This window comes from Taudactylus pleione, unplaced genomic scaffold (assembly GCF_031769625.1).
Source record: "Taudactylus pleione unplaced genomic scaffold, aTauple2 ptg000935l, whole genome shotgun sequence".
Classification (NCBI taxonomy): Eukaryota; Metazoa; Chordata; class Amphibia; order Anura; family Myobatrachidae; genus Taudactylus; species Taudactylus pleione.
In genome coordinates this window covers 2,547,952-2,567,892 of record NW_028285336.1, presented here as the reverse complement: position 1 = coordinate 2,567,892, position 19,941 = coordinate 2,547,952, and positions in this window count along the sequence as shown.

Genomic DNA, 19,941 nt, shown 5'->3' with positions numbered 1-19,941 from the left:
GCAGTAGCCGCACGTGCATCAACAAAGTAGTGCCAAGCGTGCGCCTGTGTCATAAGTAAAGGGCCGGCTGGCTTGACCGTTAAAGGGTGCTGTAACCCCCGAAAGTACACTCCAGTCCAAACCAAAAAAAAATTATTTTCTGTGTTTGTGAATTGTGTGCGCAGTAGCCGCACGTGCATCAACAAAGTAGTGCCAAGCGTGCGCCTGTGTCATAAGTAAAGGGCCGGCTGGCTTGACCGTTAAAGGGTGCTGTAACCCCCTAAGTACACTCCAGTCCAAACCAAAAAAAAAATTATTTTCTGTGTTTGTGAATTGTGTGCGCAGTAGCCGCACGTGCATCAACAAAGTAGTGCCAAGCGTGCGCCTGTGTCATAAGTAAAGGGCCGGCTGGCTTGACCGTTAAAGGGTGCTGTAACCCCCGAAAGTACACTCCAGTCCAAACCCAAAAAAAATTATTTTCTGTGTTTGTGAATTGTGTGCGCAGTAGCCGCACGTGCATCAACAAAGTAGTGCCAAGCGTGCGCCTGTGTCATAAATAAAGGGCCGGCTGGCTGGACCGTTAAAGGGTGCTGTAACCCCCGAAAGTACACTCCAGTCCAAACCAAAAAAAAATTATTTTCTGTGTTTGTGAATTGTGTGCGCAGTAGCCGCACGTGCATCAACAAAGTAGTGCCAAGCGTGCGCCTGTGTCATAAGTAAAGGGCCGGCTGGCTTGACCGTTAAGGGTGCTGTAACCCCCGAAAGTACACTCCAGTCCAAACCAAAAAAAAAATTATTTTCTGTGTTTGTGAATTGTGTGCGCAGTAGCCGCACGTGCATCAACAAAGTAGTGCCAAGCGTGCGCCTGTGTCATAAGTAAAGGGCCGGCTGGCTTGACCATTAAAGGGTGCTGTAACCCCCAAAGTACACTCCAGTCCAAACCAAAAAAAAAATTATTTTCTGTGTTTGTGAATTGTGTGCGCAGTAGCCGCACGTGCATCAACAAAGTAGTGCCAAGCGTGCGCCTGTGTCATAAGTAAAGGGCCGGCTGGCTTGACCGTTAAAGGGTGCTGTAACCCCCGAAAGTACACTCCAGTCCAAACCAAAAAAAAATTATTTTCTGTGTTTGTGAATTGTGTGCGCAGTAGCCGCACGTGCATCAACAAAGTAGTGCCAAGCGTGCGCCTGTGTCATAAGTAAAGGGCCGGCTGGCTTGACCATTAAAGGGTGCTGTAACCCCCAAAGTACACTCCAGTCCAAACCAAAAAAAAATTATTTTCTGTGTTTGTGAATTGTGTGCGCAGTAGCCGCACGTGCATCAACAAAGTAGTGCCAAGCGTGCGCCTGTGTCATAAGTAAAGGGCCGGCTGGCTTGACCGTTAAAGGGTGCTGTAACCCCCGAAAGTACACTCCAGTCCAAACCAAAAAAAAATTATTTTCTGTGTTTGTGAATTGTGTGCGCAGTAGCCGCACGTGCATCAACAAAGTAGTGCCAAGCGTGCGCCTGTGTCATAAGTAAAGGGCCGGCTGGCTTGACCGTTAAAGGGTGCTGTAACCCCCTAAGTACACTCCAGTCCAAACCAAAAAAAAAATTATTTTCTGTGTTTGTGAATTGTGTGCGCAGTAGCCGCACGTGCATCAACAAAGTAGTGCCAAGCGTGCGCCTGTGTCATAAGTAAAGGGCCGGCTGGCTTGACCGTTAAAGGGTGCTGTAACCCCCGAAAGTACACTCCAGTCCAAACCCAAAAAAAATTATTTTCTGTGTTTGTGAATTGTGTGCGCAGTAGCCGCACATGCATCAACAAAGTAGTGCCAAGCGTGCGCCTGTGTCATAAGTAAAGGGCCGGCTGGCTTGACCGTTAAAGGGTGCTGTAACCCACAAAGTACACTCCAGTCCAAACCAAAAAAAAAATTATTTTCTGTGTTTAGCCGCACGTATATATCAAATCGATATAACATAAATGGAGGACCAAACTTTCTCCGATAAAAATAAAATAGAGAAAGATCAAGAACCACTTCCTCCTAGTGCTGAAGCTGCTGCCACTAGTCATGACATAGACGATAACATGCCATCAACGTCGTCTGCCAAGGCCGATGCCCAATGTCATAGTAGAGGGCACATACAATCCCAAATGGCAAAGTTCAGGAAAATGACCTTGAAAAAGACATTTAAATCAGCTGAAGAGAAACGTAAACTTGCCAATATGCCATTTACGACACGGAGTGGCAAGGAACGGCTAAGGTCGATCCCTAGTATGTTCATGACTAGTGGTTCAGCTTCACATGACGATGGAAGCCCTCCTCCCACTAAAAAAATCAAAAGAGTTAAGCTGGCAAAAGCACAGCGAAGAACTGTGCTTTCTAAGAAGATATCACAAATCCCCAAGGAGAGTCCAAGTGTGGTGGTGGTTGCGATGCCTGACCTTCCCAGCACTGGACGGGAAGAGGTGGCTCTTTCCACCATTTGCACGCCCCCTGCAAGTGCTGAAAGGAGCACCCACAGTCCACTTGCTGATATGCAAATTGAAGATGTCACTGTTGAAGTACAACAGGATGAGGATACTGGTGTAGCTGGCGCTGAGGAGGAAGTTGGCGAGGAGGATTCTGATGGTGATGTGGTTTGTTTAAATCAGGCTCCGGGGGAGACAGTTGTTGTCCGTGGGATGAAAAAGCCCATCACGGTCATGCCTGGGCAGAAGACCAAACATTCCACCTCTTTGGTCTGGCAATATTTCTATCCAAATCCGGACAACAACTGTCTTGCCATATGTACCATATGTAAAGGTGAAATAAGTAGGGGTAGGGACGTCAACCACCTAGGAACATCCTCCCTTATACGGCACCTGCAGCGCGTTCATAAAAAGTTACTGTCAAGTTCAGAAACTTTGGCTAAGACCGTAAGCAGTCCAGGGACACCTAAATCCCGTTGTCCTGTTGTATCCAAGCGCCTGCAAACCACACCATCAACTCCCTCCTCGTCAATTTCCTCCTTAGTCAGGATCGGAAGTAGTCCTGCAGGCCATGTCACTGGCATGACTGACTCTCCTATCCGGGATTCCTCTGGAGGATCCTGCATTGCTACGCCTACTGCTGCCGCTGCTGCTGTTGCTGCTGCTGGGAGTCGTTCATCATCCCAGAGAGGAAGTAGGAACACCACTACTTTTACTAAACAATTGACCCTCCAACAGTCCTTAGCGAGGAGGATGAAGTACGACAGCAGTCATCCTGAAGCAAAACGTATAACTGAGGCCTTGACTGCTATGTTGGTGTTAGACGTGCGTCCGGTATCCGCCATTAGTGCAGTGGGATTTAGACAATTGATGGAGGTAGTGTGTCCCCGGTTCCAAATCCCGTCTAGATTCCACTTCACTAGGCAGGCGATACCGAGACTGTACAGAAACGTCAGAAAAAGTGTCCTCAGTGTCCTGAAAAATGCCGTTGTACACAATGTCCACTTAACCACGGACATGTGGACAAGTGGAACAGGGCAGACTAAGGACTATATGACTGTGACAGCCCACTGGGTAGATGTATCACCTTACGCAGCAACAGCAGCAGCGTCACCAGTAGCAGCATCTCAGAAACGCCAGCTCGTTACAAGGCAGGCTACGCTGTGTATCACCGGTTTCAGTAAGAGGCACACCGCCGACAACCTCTTAGAGAAACTGAGGGAAATCATCGCCCAGTGGCTTACCCCACTTAGACTCTCCTGGGGATTTGTGATATCTGACAACGCCACCAATATTGTGCGGGCATTACATCTGGGCAAATTCCAGCACGTCCCATGTTTTGCTCACACAATAAACTTGGTGGTGCAGAATTTTCTGAAAAGCGACAGGGGCGTGCAGGAGACGCTTTGGGTGGCCCGAAAAATTTCTGGCCACTTTCGCCATTCAGCGACTGCGTGCCGAAGACTGGAGCGCCAGCAAACACTCTTGAACCTGCCCCGCCATCACCTGAAGCAAGAGGTTGTGACGCGGTGGAACTCAACCCTCTATATGCTTCAGAGGATGGAGGAGCAGCAAAAGGCCATACAAGCCTATACATCCACCTATGACATAGGCAAAGGAGGGGGTATGCACCTGACTCAAGCGCAGTGGAGAATGATTTCCGTGTTGTGCAAGGTTCTCCAGCCCTTCGAACTTGCCACACGTGAAGTCAGTTCAGACACAGCCAGCTTGAGTCAGGTCATTCCCCTCATCAGGCTTTTGCAGAAGCAGCTGGAGAAAGTGAAGGAGGAGCTAAGACGGAGCGATTCCGCTCGGCATGTGGGACTTGTGGATGAAGCCCTTCATTCGCTTTGCCAGGATTCCAGGGTGGTCAATCTGTTGAAATCAGACCACTACATTTTGGCCACCGTGCTTGATCCTAGGTTTAAAGCCTATGTGGTGTCTCTCTTTCCGGCCGACACAAGCCTGCAGAGGTGCAAAGACCTGCTGGTGAACACACTGTCAGCTGAAGCGGAACGTGACACGTCAACGGCTCCTTCTTCATTTTCTCCCGCAACTGGGGCTGCCAGGAAAAAACTTAGGTATCCTAAGCAACCCGCTGGCGGTGATGCAGGGCAGGCAGGACCAAGTTTGGACATCTGGTCTGGACTGAAGGACCTGGCAACAATTTCTGACATGTCTACTGTCACTGCATATGATACTGTCACCATTGACAGAATGGTGGAGGATTACATCGGTGACAGCATCCAAGTAGGCATGTCAGACAGTCCATACCTGTACTGGCAGGAAAAAGAGGCAATTTGGAGGCCCCTGTACAAGCTGGCTCTATTTTACCTGAGTTGCCCCCCCTCCAGTGTGTACTCCGAAAGAGTGTTTAGTGCAGCCGGGAACCTTGTCAGCGAAAGGCGTAGGAGGTTGCTTCCACAGAATGTGGAGAAGATGATGTTCATCAAAATGAATTATCAGCTCTTCCAGGGAGACCAGCCTCCAGAAGGTACAGAGGGACCTGTGGTGGTGGATTCAAGTGGGGACGAGTTAATACTTTGTGAGGATGAGGATGTACACACTGAAGAGGGTGAGGAATCGGTGGATGAGGAGGATGAGGATGACATCTTGCCTCCGTAGAGCCAGTTTGTGCAGGGACACATTAATTTCCAGCTTGTTTTGTGGGGGCCCAAACGAACCAATCATTTCAGCCACAGTTGTGTGGCAGACCCTGGCGCTGAAATGATTGATTTGTTAAAGTGTGCATGTCCTGTTTATACAACATAAGGGTGGGTGGGAGGGCCCAAGGACAATTCCATCTTGCACTTCTTTTTTTTCTTTGCATTATGTACAGTTTGGGGCCTAGTTTTTCTAACTGCCATCCTGTCTGCCACTGCAGTGTCACTCCTAGATGGGTCACGTGTTTGTGCCGCCCACTCGTGTCGCTTAGCATAGTCATCCAGCTACCTCGGTGCAACCTTTTGGACATGAAAACACTATTGTGAGGTGTGAGGTGTTCAGAATAGACTGGAAATGAGTGGAAATTAAGGTTATTGAGGTTAATAATAGCATAGGAGCAGAGAAACCAACAAATTCTGTGATTTTAGCTGTTTTTATGCTTTTTAAAAAAAAAATACAGATCCAAAACACAAAACCCAGAACCCAAAACACGGAAGGGTGGTTTTGGCAAAACCAATCCAGATCCAAAACACGAAGAAAGATCCAGATCCAAAACCAAAACACAAAACACGAAAAGTGGCCGGTGCACACCCCTAATTTATATATACGTGCGGCTAAGGCGCACACAAACACAGAAAAGAAGAATTTAAAATTTTTTTTGGAGTACACTTTGGGGGTTACACCACCCTTTAAGAGATGAGCCAGCCGGCCCATTACTTATGATACAGGCGCACACTTGGCGCTGCTCCTTTGTTGATGCACGTGCATCTACAGCGCACACAGGCCCTCATTCAGAGCCGTACGCTCTGAGCAGAGCGCACGCTCTGAATGAGGGCCGGGCTCCATTTTCATGGAGCGTCCTCCTGGACGCTCGTATAGCTGTGGGTCACCACCCACAGGCTATACGAGCGTGCATTTTGATGGCCGCGATGGTCGTGACCATCGCGACCATCGAAATTGCGAGCCGGAGCCTGCGGTTGAGGTTTTCAACCGCAAGCTCCGGAGTGATTTTGGCTCTATCAGAGCCAAAATCACTCCCACTGACATCACTAGTGATGTCAGTGGGCCGGCTTCTGACGGGAGGCGTTCCCGTGGGAACGCCCCCGTCAGGGAGGCATGCCCCCGGCACGCCCACCAAAGGGGGCGTGCTGTCAATCAACATTGACAGCATGCCCCCTTTGATCGGACACAACGAGCGAAGGAAAGTCCTTCGCTCGTCGTGTCTGGCGCATGCACACGACGGAGCTCCCTCCGTCGTGCGCATGCTCAGTGCAGACCATCGACCCACTTGCGAGCGGACAGCCGCTCGCGAGTGGGTCTGAATCAGGCCCACAATTCACAAACACAGAAAAGAAGAATTTTTTATTTTTTTTGGAGTGCACTTTGGGGTTACACAACCCTTTAACAGACAAGCCAGCCGGCCCTTTACTTATGACACAGGCGCATGCTTGGCGCTACTTTGTTGATGAACGTGCGGCTACAGTGCACACAATTCACATACACAGAAAAAAATAATTGTTTTTTTTGCACTTGGGGGGATCACCCCTGTTGGACAGATCACCCTCTGGACAACACTACAGCACCCCTTTAGGACTACAGCCTTTATGGGATACTGCACAACACAGCCCCAGCCAGCCCCTATGGACAACTGACTACACAACACAGCCCAGTCAGCCCCTATGGACAACACCAGCACAACACAGTCCAGCCAGCCTCTATGGACTTTGGAGGAGTGGACACAGCCACTATGGACAACAGCAGCACAGCACAACACAGCCCAGCCAGCCCCTATGAACAACAGCAGCACAACACAGCCCAGCCAGTCCCTATGGACAAGAGCAGCACAACACAGCCCAGCCAGCCCCTATGGACTTTGGAGGAGTGGACACAGCCCCTATGGACAACAGCAGCACAGCACAACACAGCCCAGCCAGTCCCTATGGACAACAGCAGCACAACACAACCCAGCCAGCCCTAACTCCCACCCTCCCTCTTCACCGTCCACAGCCGGAGTGAAAAATGGCGCCAAGGCGGGGACCTTTTATTGAATCCAAAACCTGCGAGATCCGACAGCGGGATTATGAAGTTTTGCCGCGATTTCAGGGCCTGATCCAGACCCGCTTGCAAGTGGGTCGATGGTGGCCCAGTGCGCATGCACAGCGTGCGCACTGCGCGTGTGTGAGCCCAGGGGCGAGTGCAAAAAGCACTCGCTCCGGGACTCACTACAAAAGGGGCAGCTGTCGATGTTGTTTGATGGCTCGCCCCATTTTGTAGGCATGGTGGGGGGGTGGCTTCACAAACGGAGGCATTCCCATGCGAACGCCTGCCGTTTTTGGGCGGCCCTACTGACATCACTAGGTGGACTTCCTGCTCTAATAGTGCAGGAAGTCCACTGGGGCTTGTGGCAACGAGACCCTACCGCAAGGGTCTCGTCGCAAGCCCGATGGTCTTGACCATCGCGACCATCATCATGGCCGCTTGCATAAGCTGTGGGTGGTAACCCACAGCTATGCGAGCGGCCAAGAGGCCGCAACAAAAAAAAAACACACGTCCTGACTCAGAGCGAGCGCTCACTTTTTGCGAACGGCTCTGAATCAGGCCCTCCGTTCCGAGTCAGGTGGGAAAACTCGCTCATCCCTAATATATATATATTTATATATATTGTCGAAGCTGGATTATTGACTGAGACAAGATCAGTTTAAAATTGGATCACAGCGACGCCATCTTGCGACTGGCCGCAACACGCCATCTTGGAAATGAGATCGCAAGACGCCTTTCTGCGAATGGCCGCCTGAGCGCCATTTTAGATAAATTCACACTTTAGTACATGTGGCGATATTACTATTAGCATCATGTGATTGCATCTGTGACCATCGCCATAAGTTACGGCGATTCATCAAAAGCCCATTTCATGACTTTACGTAGTTTGGGTGCTCTGGATAAAGTGTGTGTATTATTATAATTCCCCTAATGGATATATTTCAGAAATGGCTGTACAGTATGTCAAAATTGGATTGCATTAGCTAAACAGAGCACGTGGCCACGTGACAACTAGCCTGTGAAGACAAGCTTCATGGACATAACGTCTGCTCTCACTCCAGGTGGCCCTGCTCGAATACAGCAAGAGGGTCGTTTGTAGCACCTTACATTAGCAGGCTTCCTACAATAATATACCTTCAAAGCCAAGAGTGTTATCTGAGGTTTGGGTCTTGTAGCTGTGCTAATTTGCATCCACACAGGCCCTGGGAGAACAAAGACCAGTATTTTGGAGCCTGAAAAGGGTGGGGGCTGCTGGGCCATGAGCAAGTCATGGAACTATAATGCTCAGCATTCCACACTGCTAGGTGTTCTCATACACACATTAATACGCACAATTGTGCTGTTAACTACTCGCATATTAGCGAATGCTTAAGATCCTGTATGAAAACACTGAATATTAGCTTCATGCACACGCATCTGCCCCAAGTTAACTAGCATCTTTACATCAAACCCCACATACTCACACATTACATATTCACATACAAGGTTCCATAAGCTTTAAGGTATAAGATTCAAGTGTGCACATTTACTATAATTGCTATGAAATAAAGATTATTTCGGAACTAAGGTTTTATACGTGATAAGGAAGCTATGTTTGGTATTGTACTGATGCGGACTCATTTTACAGTATTCCGGTAATATCGATGGACAGATCGCAACATGCATTCTCAACTTATGGACCGCAGAGACTTCAAGCAACAAAATGTACATTATATGAACAACTGTTTATTTGGATTTGCATGGGGCGGGAAACCAGAGACCACCAGTTGTTAGAGGCTGGGTTGTGTCTATTTGAACCAACCTGTTAAATGCCTTGTAACATATGCCCTCTCCTTTAGGACCAATGGTATTAGCAACAAACTTCTCTATTGTGTTGTTTATTTCTGGGGGGTATGAATATGTGTGCTCTGACCCTGGGTTCCTAGTCTTCGTGCTGAATGCTGATTGACGAGGGGTTTCTTGCTGATGCCTAACATCTGGCCCAGAGAGCGCTGTGTATGTATAATTGTACTTGGGTCTGTATAATCTCTTTGCGCTAAGATTATATGAGGATCATAGCGTGTAACTGCTGTACTTTTACTTGAATAATACTTTGTGCTTTGGAACCACAGGTTCTAGGTCTGGAGTCTTTATTTACTGTATGACTGCAAATTAGCATCATCCTTAGAGGTTTATAGGCAGGATATTAGAAGGTATAGGCAGGGGTATATAGAGGGTCAAAGGCAGAATCCTTAATATATATATATATATATATATATATATATATATATATAAAGCACTAAACCACTGCACTGGTATGTGACCACATTGTTTAAATAGAAATCACAGGGGCTCTACACTCACCATAATAACTAACAATAATAATAAACATTGGGGTTTTGGTTCATGAATTGATCAATGCATCTAAGCTTGCAGTCCTCATCAAGGGACCCCACTTTACTGCAAGTCCCTACTCTATTGCTCAGAATGATAACATCGAAATAGCCATCACATTCGTGTTAAACTCAAGGTATCCTTCTGGTTTAAAGCTCACAGCAACTTTGCTTTTAAAGGTCAGACAGTCACCTAGCACACCTGTTGCAAATCACCTAGGAAACAGCTGACAAACGTTAGATTAAACAGGTTAAAAGGGGTGCATGAGAAAATGTGATCACAAAATGATTATCAAATAAACAAAATGCACTGATCCACGCCACTCACCAGATATACAGTATATATTGTTGGGCTTACTATTAGTCTATAATTACAAACTAAAAAAAGGCAGCAGCCCCTAAGCTACTGTCTCCAGAGCTGAGCAGCTGCTGCTATGCAGTCCAGTGAGTGACTGCCTACAACGGCTGATGGGAGGAGCTGCTGCATGTGACTACTGTAGCAGCTCCCCCTCGGTCATAGCGAGTATCTCCGATCTGAGCCAAGAGCGTGGACAGAAACCTAGCTCTCATCTCAAAAAAACCCCAAACATGACGGGTATGTATCCCAGCATGAAGGGGGGTTTATATATACTCAGAATCCCACTGAATGCTCTAGTGCTTAGCTTTGGCTTGAAATAGGCCTTCACCTTATCTATCAAAGGCTACTGCTGTGTAATCGCCAGTGGTCTCTCCCACCGCTGAATATATTTGCTGACTTTCTCCCATGAAAACATCTTCCACACTGCCACATCTACTGCCACAATTCTCCTTTCTCTATAACTGTCTCCAGATAGAAATAGCAAAAGGTAATGAAAGGAGAAAACTGTTATTTTTTAACAAAAGATTACATTTTTTTAGAAAGTTTTTACATATTTTTTCTGTATATTTTATACATATTAATACATTTTTGCTATTTGTTTTCAATAAGTACAGTAGAAGTGAAGGGCCAAGCCTGCCTTTAGATTCACCATAGCTGCGTGATCTAACTATGCTCATCTACTACGGCGATATTTTATTATTAAGTTGCAGTAATAACATATTTTCTATTGCTGCCACAAGTGACGTTAGAAAATGTGTATTTAGTCCTACAGTATATCCTGCAAAGATATAAAAATAAAGACAATCAGAATTACACCCCAATTTTCTTAGTGAAAGATTTCCCCATTTTTTTTAAATAAAAAATTACTCTTTCCTAGTATGATATAGTTTTGGATTAAATATCTTCACTCTCAATTAATAATGACTATCAATACAATATAAATACAGTATGTGCTGTTATACAGTCTGGGTAATGCTGATACTGCCTTAAACTACAGGAGGCATTGCTCATTCAGATTTAAAGTACCTTTGTTTACCCTGATTTGCAGCCTCAGATACTGCTCCCCTCAGATAAATTGGTCAAGCTCTTAACAATTAGCAGTTCCCACCACTTGTGATTCATGATTGACTCACAAAGGTAAATTCTGCTCCATGACCATGTTAATCATACAGGAAGGGAGTTCCAGGATCTTATGTCATTAGTTTTGTATCTTCCTTACATTCAGTTTGTGAATTAGGTGATAAAAGTTGGTTGAAGGTAAAAAAAAGTTAAATAATTTTACACCTTAATTACAAAAGCATGTAAGACAAAAAAGCCTTACATGCTTTTGTAATTAAGGTGTAAAATTATTTTTTTAATAAGTTTTCCTGGCAATTGTCTGAAAAGTTTTTAGATATTTTTTGCTTTCTGGCATGTGACTGGAAAATTTTGTGAATTTTTTGTATACTCATAGGAGACCTACTAACGGTAGATTTTTGTACATCCCTACAAAAATCCCAGCTTTTTTGGTGATTTTGAGGTAAATTTCATTTTATCATGAGATTTGTCAACGGTGAAACATATCTTGAATCATCACGTTTTGTAATAATTAAACCTATATCAACATAATTCTCATTTTGAGATAAATAACCTATTTATTGTGATAATTATAGAACTGTACTGTTCAAATTTATGAAGTGGTGACATTAGAAATCAAAATGTGTGAGGCAGACGAGATGAGAGAGTAAAATGAGTTGGAAAAAACCCAAGACATATTACTATTATTAAACTATTTATAGGGTGCCACAAGTGGTCCACATGCCGTACAGAGGGCAAAATAATAATACAGGTCAGGGTAAAACAGTGTAGTGTACAATACAGTAGACAAGTAACAAATAGTACTACAAATCTCAATACAGCCACTGATGCAAGGGGTGCAATGGAAAATTTCAGTGTAAACGGTAACCTGTAGCTATTAGCGTGTGTGCCAATAACGGGTCTAGGTCATCTGAAAACAAAGTGGAGTCCAGGGGCAACGAGCCCAAGGAGGTGATATAGAGTGTAGCTGGTGTGCAAGATAAGTAGGTAATGAGAACAGGATGGAGGAAGGCCCTGTCAAGAAGATTACAGTCTAAAGGGAAAAGGGAGACTAACAGAAGAGATAAGGAGTGAGCCAGTGTATGGGGAGCTAAGGGCAGGAAGCAGGAGTGAGCGAATTGGAGTGCAAAAGAGTGAGTTGACAAAGTTAATTGGTGGATGAATATGCTTTTATGAACTGGTGGATTTTAAGTGCCCGCCTGAAGCAATATAGAGGCTGGGGGGTAGTCTGATGGAAGGAGGGAGATCATTCTAATGGTGAGGGGCAGCTCGGGAGAAATCTTGAATTCTAGAGTGAGACGTAACCAGAGGGGAGGAAAGGTGGTGGATATTGATCAAATAGAGAGGGCGGGAGGGAGTGTGTAAGGAGATGAGGTTGGAGATGTAGGGAGCTGTGGAGTTGGAGAGAGCCTTGTACATGATAGCTAGGAGTTTGAAGAGTATTCGGTAGTGGAATGGGATCCAGTGAAGACCTTGGCAGACACAGGTGGCAGATGTGAAGTGACGGGAAAGGAAGAAGAAGTCTAGCTGCAGTGTTGAGTACAGATTGGAAAGGAGCAAGATGGGAGCAAGGTAGTCCCCTGAGGAGAAGGTTGCAGTAGTCAAGGCAAAAGATGATCAGTGAGTGGACAATGGTTTTGGTGGCATCCTGGGAGAGGAAGGGTCTGATGCGTGCAATGTTGTGGACCTGGAACCGACAGGATAGGGCAAGAAATACAGGTGCTCAACTCCAAATTAACTGATTGTATATAAATAAATAAATTTTGGCATTGAATAGAGGTTTTTGGCATAATCTTGACCAAGGTTATGGGCCTACCCACCACATCCGGGTAACCTCTGTCGGGTAGGTCCCTAACATACTAGGATTCAAATCCAGAGCACAGGACACCTCCAAACTGGCCCAGCTAAGCCGCCCCAGGGCACCGCCATAGTTAGAAAAGTGCAGTGTAAAAGAGATAGTTAAGAGCAGCCACTGCTGCATATAAAGAATGAAAATAAAAAAGTGAGGTACATGTATAATAAACAGTGAAGGGTTAAAATGTGTCATAAAAGGAAAAATGTGTTATAATGCGGTGCCCTGAAACAGATCAACCAAAGCAATCCAGGGGGACCCACGCCCCAAAAATGAACCAAAGCTGCACTACACAGTCTAAATATTTGCAGGACTTACCTATATTGTGCCTCTGACTGGTGTGCATATTACTATGCCAGACTCCATGCTCTAAACCAATGTAGTAAGGGTGCTAGTCTGAGTGGAAAGTGTCTCAGGCTTTCCAGGTATGCAACGCAATGCACTGATAGGATTCATATAGGAAATGGGCCTCAGACTGCACACCTTGAACATATATATAAATATATATATATATATATATATATATATATATATAAAAATATATTTATATAAATATATATAATTGGAAGTGCTACCTGTGGAGACAATTAATATATGCACAAAAAGAAGAAATACAGGTGCTCAACTCTAAATTAACTGATTGTATATAAATAAATAAATTTTTGCAGTGAATAAAGGTTTTTGGCATAATCTTGGCCAAGGTTATGGGCCTACCCACCACATCCGGGTAACCTCTGACGGGTAGGTCCCTAACATACTAGGGTTCAAATCCAGAGCACAGGACACCTCCAATCTGGCCCAGCTAAGCCGCCCCAGGGCACCACCATAGTTAGAAAAGTGCAGTGTAAAAGAGATAGTTAAGAGCACCTTGCGGACGCCGGTCACATACCTACATCCCTTCCAGAGATTCAGATTAAGCAGGGTATGCATATTGGCTTTTAGTAAATTTCCCCTTTATTGTTTTCTTTATTAATTTAAAATATTACCTTGCAGCATCTATTAGTAACATTACTTTATTGACACTCTATAGTTCTAAACTCATATTGGGCCTGATCCTGAGTCGGTACAGCGGTGTCAGCCTGCATATTAGTTTATGCTAATGTGAGAATTCACCTTTCTATACCAAAAATCCTTTTAAGTGTATCATGCCCACTGTTGTTATATCTGCAGCCACAGCCATCATCATTCATTTTGGGACATCAGCTGGGTACACACTATTATAGATTGTTTGTTACATTGTATCAGTGTCGGACTGGGACAAGAAGGGCCCACCGGAGGAATGCAGTTCTAGGGGCCCATGCTTAAGGGGAGTGGTCTTCCACCAGTGGGGGTGAGGCCAGCCACCACAGATTAATGGATCACCATTTGACAAATCTTGGTGTAGTTTCTATTGAAGGGAACCAAGAACCCATGTTAATCAGTGGTCCTGCTCCACCACGTGACTGACCATCTAGTAGTAGTAACAATCTATAATTTGAGGTCTTAAACCTGACACCTAGAGGAGGGTGGTGGGCCCACCGGGGATTTCCCCTGTACCCCTGTGGGCCAGTCCAACCCTGCATTGTATAGTGATTAGGGGGTATCCACTACAAGATCTGAAAACAACTGCACAATTACGATATTGTAATTGTTCAGTCGTTTGTCAGTTGTGTGATGAGTCTGCACTGAATGAGCAGATGTTCAGTGCAGGGTCATCAATCATCTGGAAACATGCTGAACCTGACGATATCGTCAGGTTGACCAGCATGTTGGAAAGATGATAGATGTCTAAACGACCAGCAGGCATGCGCATCGCTGATCGTTTTAGACATTTTTGCAATTGATTTGTAAATGATTTGCAAACGATTTATGAACGATTGAACGATGGAACGATCGTTACCGTTCAATCGTTCATAAAAATCGCTAAGTGGATACCCCCCATTACTATATGATGTAACAAACAATGCAACGGTCGTCCCAATTTCACTAAATCCCAGAACACTCTATAGTATATAAACTATGAAATCTTCCGAATGACAACGGCACAATATATTGGGTCCAGGGACTGTATCCAATTAATCGTTTCTCCTGTACACTATGGGCCTGATTCTGAGTTGTATTCATTTCTAATGCTTCAGCAGCTGCGATTTTTGTAGCTGTGGACGTGTGAAAATATGCAGCAGTGCCCCCCTTATTATAACATATAAATAAATGTGCCACTATAATATTTACATCAATATAAGAGCTCCCTTTCTGGAAAAAGTAACATTTCCAGTATTAAGACAAAATATAATCATTTACGAATCACTTGTTCCCTCACTCCTGCCTTGATCCAATGGGAATTGGAAAACAAAACATGACACAATGAGTTAAGAAGAAAAAGCTAAGACAGTCAAACAGGGGTTGTGTCTAAGTTATCATCTAGATAAAACATGGCCAAACAGGAGCTCAGTTTCACTGCATGATAATTAGAATAATGTTGAATTTCTGTCCAACTGAGTTTTCAACAATAATAGTTCATCAGCTAACCTTTAATGTTAGAGACTAGAATTTAAAAGCAAAAATAATGTAATGAGAAAATACTATAAATGTTCACATAATGACACAAAGAAACAGTTTGGAAGCTGTCAATAAAGTTTTAACAATGACCAATAAAAATGTAGACAGTGGACAATGGACAGTGGGCCTGATTAACTACTGATCACTATTGCGATTGCAGCTGCGATTACGCATGCAGCCCCGCTGCTAAAATATGCTAATGGCTGCTATTGCAATACCGTCACTCAGCCAGCATAGAGCCGCCCACTGCCGCTATCTCACATCCGTAATACTTTGCAGTCCTGCGTATACATTGGTAACATCGAGTAACATTGGCCCCTCATGCAGAATTACAGCAGGTCTGACCTTACTCAGATATTGCTAACCTTGTTGCACACCGTGAGTACTCAAGCTGCATATACTGTCACAGCGAATAATTTATACACTCCCATGTAACGGCGTTCTAACGTCCAGGCATGCCTGCATTTCGCTAACTATCCCCTTCCATCACCACCTCCAAACGCTCACTGCCTATCAATCATTCTGCGATGGCTCTCCATGGTCTGCGTCATCGCAGTGCGATCGCAGTGATGCCTTTGCGCAATGCGATGCATACGCATGCGCAGTACGTGACAATCGGCCATCTGCGTATGCTTTAGCTTTTGCGATCCATGTTGAATCAGCACCCTGGGAGGTCTTCATTTGGTTTTTCTTGCTGAGACTATAGATTGTATCTAGACTTCCTCCAATCAACCCATATTTTATTATATATTCTGGATTGAAAGTCTACTCTTATAAACAGGTCATTCATGGCCCTAGATACCAGTGACCAATGCCACCTATTTACTGCTATGATAACCTTGGCAAGGGTCATCAGGACAAAAACACATACTAGTCTGATTAGTTTTCTGTCTAGAATAAGCCAAAATAAGCACATTCTTGTTGGTATCATAGGGATCTCTACTCCTGTATACATTTAAAAGTGTTTTGTTGCATATAAATTGTCATAATATTGCTAAACAACTATTTTGCCTCAATTTTAACATGAATGTAATAAGTCACCCATAGTTTTATTATTTTCACACCACTCTTAAGCTTTAACTAAATAATAAATAAAGACATGACGACTATATAAATTGGAAAAAGAGGTCACAGCCAAAATTATTACTAAAAATGGAGTTTCCACCCTGTGCGCAAGCCATCCTGGGTAGTACCACTTCCCCTTAACTAGCCCAGTGCTGGTCCCTCCTTAGGATGGAGACCTGGTCGCCCATAAAGTAGTGACTGACTCGCCTCTCTCAAAGGGGGAATGCTAGCCAAGATCTGCTGCGCTAAAGCGAGCCACCGATGAGCACTGCTTTCCTCCATAAAAACGTGGACAATTGACTACGTCACGTCACCAAGACCCTAAATACCTCTAATCTATCCAATGTTCAGCAATTATCTTCAAATCCCGCTTAATGGCAAAAATCAACTCCACTCCTTTACAGGTACCCAGATCATTACCACCTAAAAGTACCACTAAATAGTCTGGGACCCCCCACTTACTCTCTGATTGCCAAAGAAGGTCCAAAAGACCACTCCACCTAAACCCTCTCAACCCAATCCAGCGGATCCTGCAAGGATGTCTGCTAGTCCAGAAATCAAAAGAATGTCCTAAATTTCACACCAGACAATCTTTTCCCAAAATAACTGAAATTTGAAAATTTATAACAAATCATTAGTAACGTATAATCATTAAACTTTTAACCAAGACATGGGAGTTTTTTGGGTGACCCAGATGGGGGTGAACAGCACAAAACCTCTATATCTTTTTGAGGGCAAAAGTGAAAAGAACTCCAAATCCCCCCTAGCGGCGGGTGGCATAAGGCCCTGGGTTTCCCAAAGAACAAACTCGCAGGGAGCGCCACTACTTCTGTAATTTATTGCTTATTAAATAACCCTTGAAAGCAAAAGACTTCCATCTACCTAAATATTTAATTGGCTCAGCAGAACAACCTGACTCTGCCGCATATGTTGCCGCCCCTATCCTGAATGAATGAGTGCTGTAATGTTTCACTGGCAATCCCAGAGCTATCAGGCAACTAAAGAAAATGTTTGTGAACTGGAACCTAGACAGAGGAGAAAGATCTACATGCGCTAACCATTGTACCCCTCCACTAGATCTGCGTTGGCTGTAAAGGCCAGGTAAAGCTACTGGGCATATGCTCGGCTCCGGATGTGATGGGATAGAGATCCAACGCCCCTTACCCAACTGATCTGTCTTTGATCTATGTATATTTAAAATAATCAAATCGGATTTAACTATACCTTTATCTAAAATAATCCCTGTATTAATAGACTTCCTATTAACCGCTGATAACTCCCCCACCCTTAAAGCCCCCAAAAATGCCAAAGCGACAGCCAAACTGAACAAACTGGACTTAAAATCGTCTTTACCTATACCGGATACTGCTACTATCAAATCCTTTAACATCCCCATATCAATAGGCCTACGAGAATCACCTGACCTAATTTGCTCCTAAGCCCAACCCTTCAGTGCTCTAGAGATAATAAATGACTTGGTCGGATACACCAAACCATTTAAATGAGAAAAATATGAAATGCCTGCTAAAGCACCTGACATAGACGCCTTTGAACGCCCGCTCTCGTGGTAACGCCAGACAAACTCCAACATAACATCCTGAATGCTCTTACCCTCCTCCTTGGCTACAATAAAAGCCTGCCATCCGCTCCAAGCCTCTGAATAGGATCTCAATGTACCTGGAGCAAGTGCCTTCAATGCGAGTCCTTCAATGCCGGCCTTATGATCTGCCAAACATAATCAGGACAAGACAAACCGTGAACCGCAGCTGCAGGTGCGAACGCCTGCACCCCACCCTGAGTACCTGCTGCAGTTGAAGGAGGGGGAAACATGGGAGGAACAACTAGCCTGTGCACAGAGCCCCCACCAGAAGAGGAATGGCAGCCGCCTAATTGACTAACTAATTGTCCCTGGGAGAGGACTGGACACTACTAGTAGGAGAATAATTTAAACCCCAGGCACTTTTAACCGTGGGGGGGGAGAGATCTACGGAGGTTAAAACCTCCTCAGTGACTAAAATGGAGCCCGCAACTTGGGGGACGGGGCTTGCTGCCAGGGCAGGCTGGCCATCACCCCCAGCGGTAACCAGCGAGGCCTGCGATCGGGGCTTACCTGAACTGCCTGCCGATCCCCTAGCCAGTCATGCATGCTGGCTAGAAGGAGAAGGGGATGGTGGGGGTTGCCAGGGACTCTGAGCAGCCGTTGTGGCTGCGACGGTTGACAAGGGGTGGGGGCAGGTGCGCGCTGCATACAGGCGCGCACCTCGGGACACAGCAGAAGCTGCGGCGAATGTTAGAGGTCTCGCGGCTTCGACCAGGCGGCGGGGAGGGTGAGCACTGCGGTGGGGACTGGGTATGGCTGGGAAATGGGTTAAATATGAACAGAGGTGTATGACAGCAGAAATGCGAGGAGGAAAAGGGGGAGAAATTAATGAAATTAAAGAATGAAAGGAAAAGAGGAAAAGCATGAAGTAAATAATGTAAGGGTAAGGTAAATAAACAGCTTATAAAATAAATTAGGAGAATATCTAGGGACAGAAAGCGCAACCACATACATATGGAGACACAGTGTACTTAACAGCCCGGATCACAAACCGGAAAGAGGAAGTTAATCCCCTCCTCCAGCTTTCATAGAGTACTGCTAAACCCCGCCTAGACAGAGCAGTTAATAGGCTGGCTATCTTGATTGACAACTACAGACTACCAATTATAACTTATCAACACCAAACCAGCTCTAACTAGTATTGCTCCAATAAAAAACAGTGTGGTTATATCCTCTCAAGCTTATACAAGCATTCCAGTATATTACGTATAAGTAAATTGGCTAAAGTAGAAGAGTTTACCTTAAAGAGTTCAATATAAGCCTCTAAGGAAGTTCAAGCTTATCATCTGTGCAATCTAGTGGCCCAGCCATAGAAAAACAAACCTTGAAAGATGGAAGTTATCTCCACAGCTTCTGAGATTACAGAACCAAGATCTTGGTTGCTTGTAAATTACCAATAAACCCATCTATTAAGTCACCAGGTTGCTTAATTCCCTGCCCACATTACCTTTATATTGGAAATTGAAAGGGGTTTCCACTTTTGACCAACCGTATCTCAGTATGACCTGCTTCTCCCATTCTAGCAAAAGGGTATCCCCTCACATGACCTACACCCTCCATCCTGTTTCCTACAGCTTTGGAAGAGTTAAGGACTGCAGCTTCACTACATGGAAGATGAAAAGGCTCCCACAGAGACTGTGGGGGTCATTCAGACCCGGTCGTTAGCGCCGATGCGCTCGGACCGGGTCGATGGCCCCCCACAGAGCATGCGCACGACGGCGCCGGTCGTAGCGGGTCTCGATCCAAAGGGGGCGAGCTGTCGACACAAAATGTACGCGACATACCTGCATTTTTTCCACCACTCCCCCATTACCACCCCCAAACAGTGCCTGTCTGTCAATCACCCTGCGTGGAGGTAAGCGATGCATGCTGGATCACAGATGGGTTTTAGCGCACGCGCAATACGATGCATGAGCAATTTACCGTTCATCGCTTATTTGCAAAAA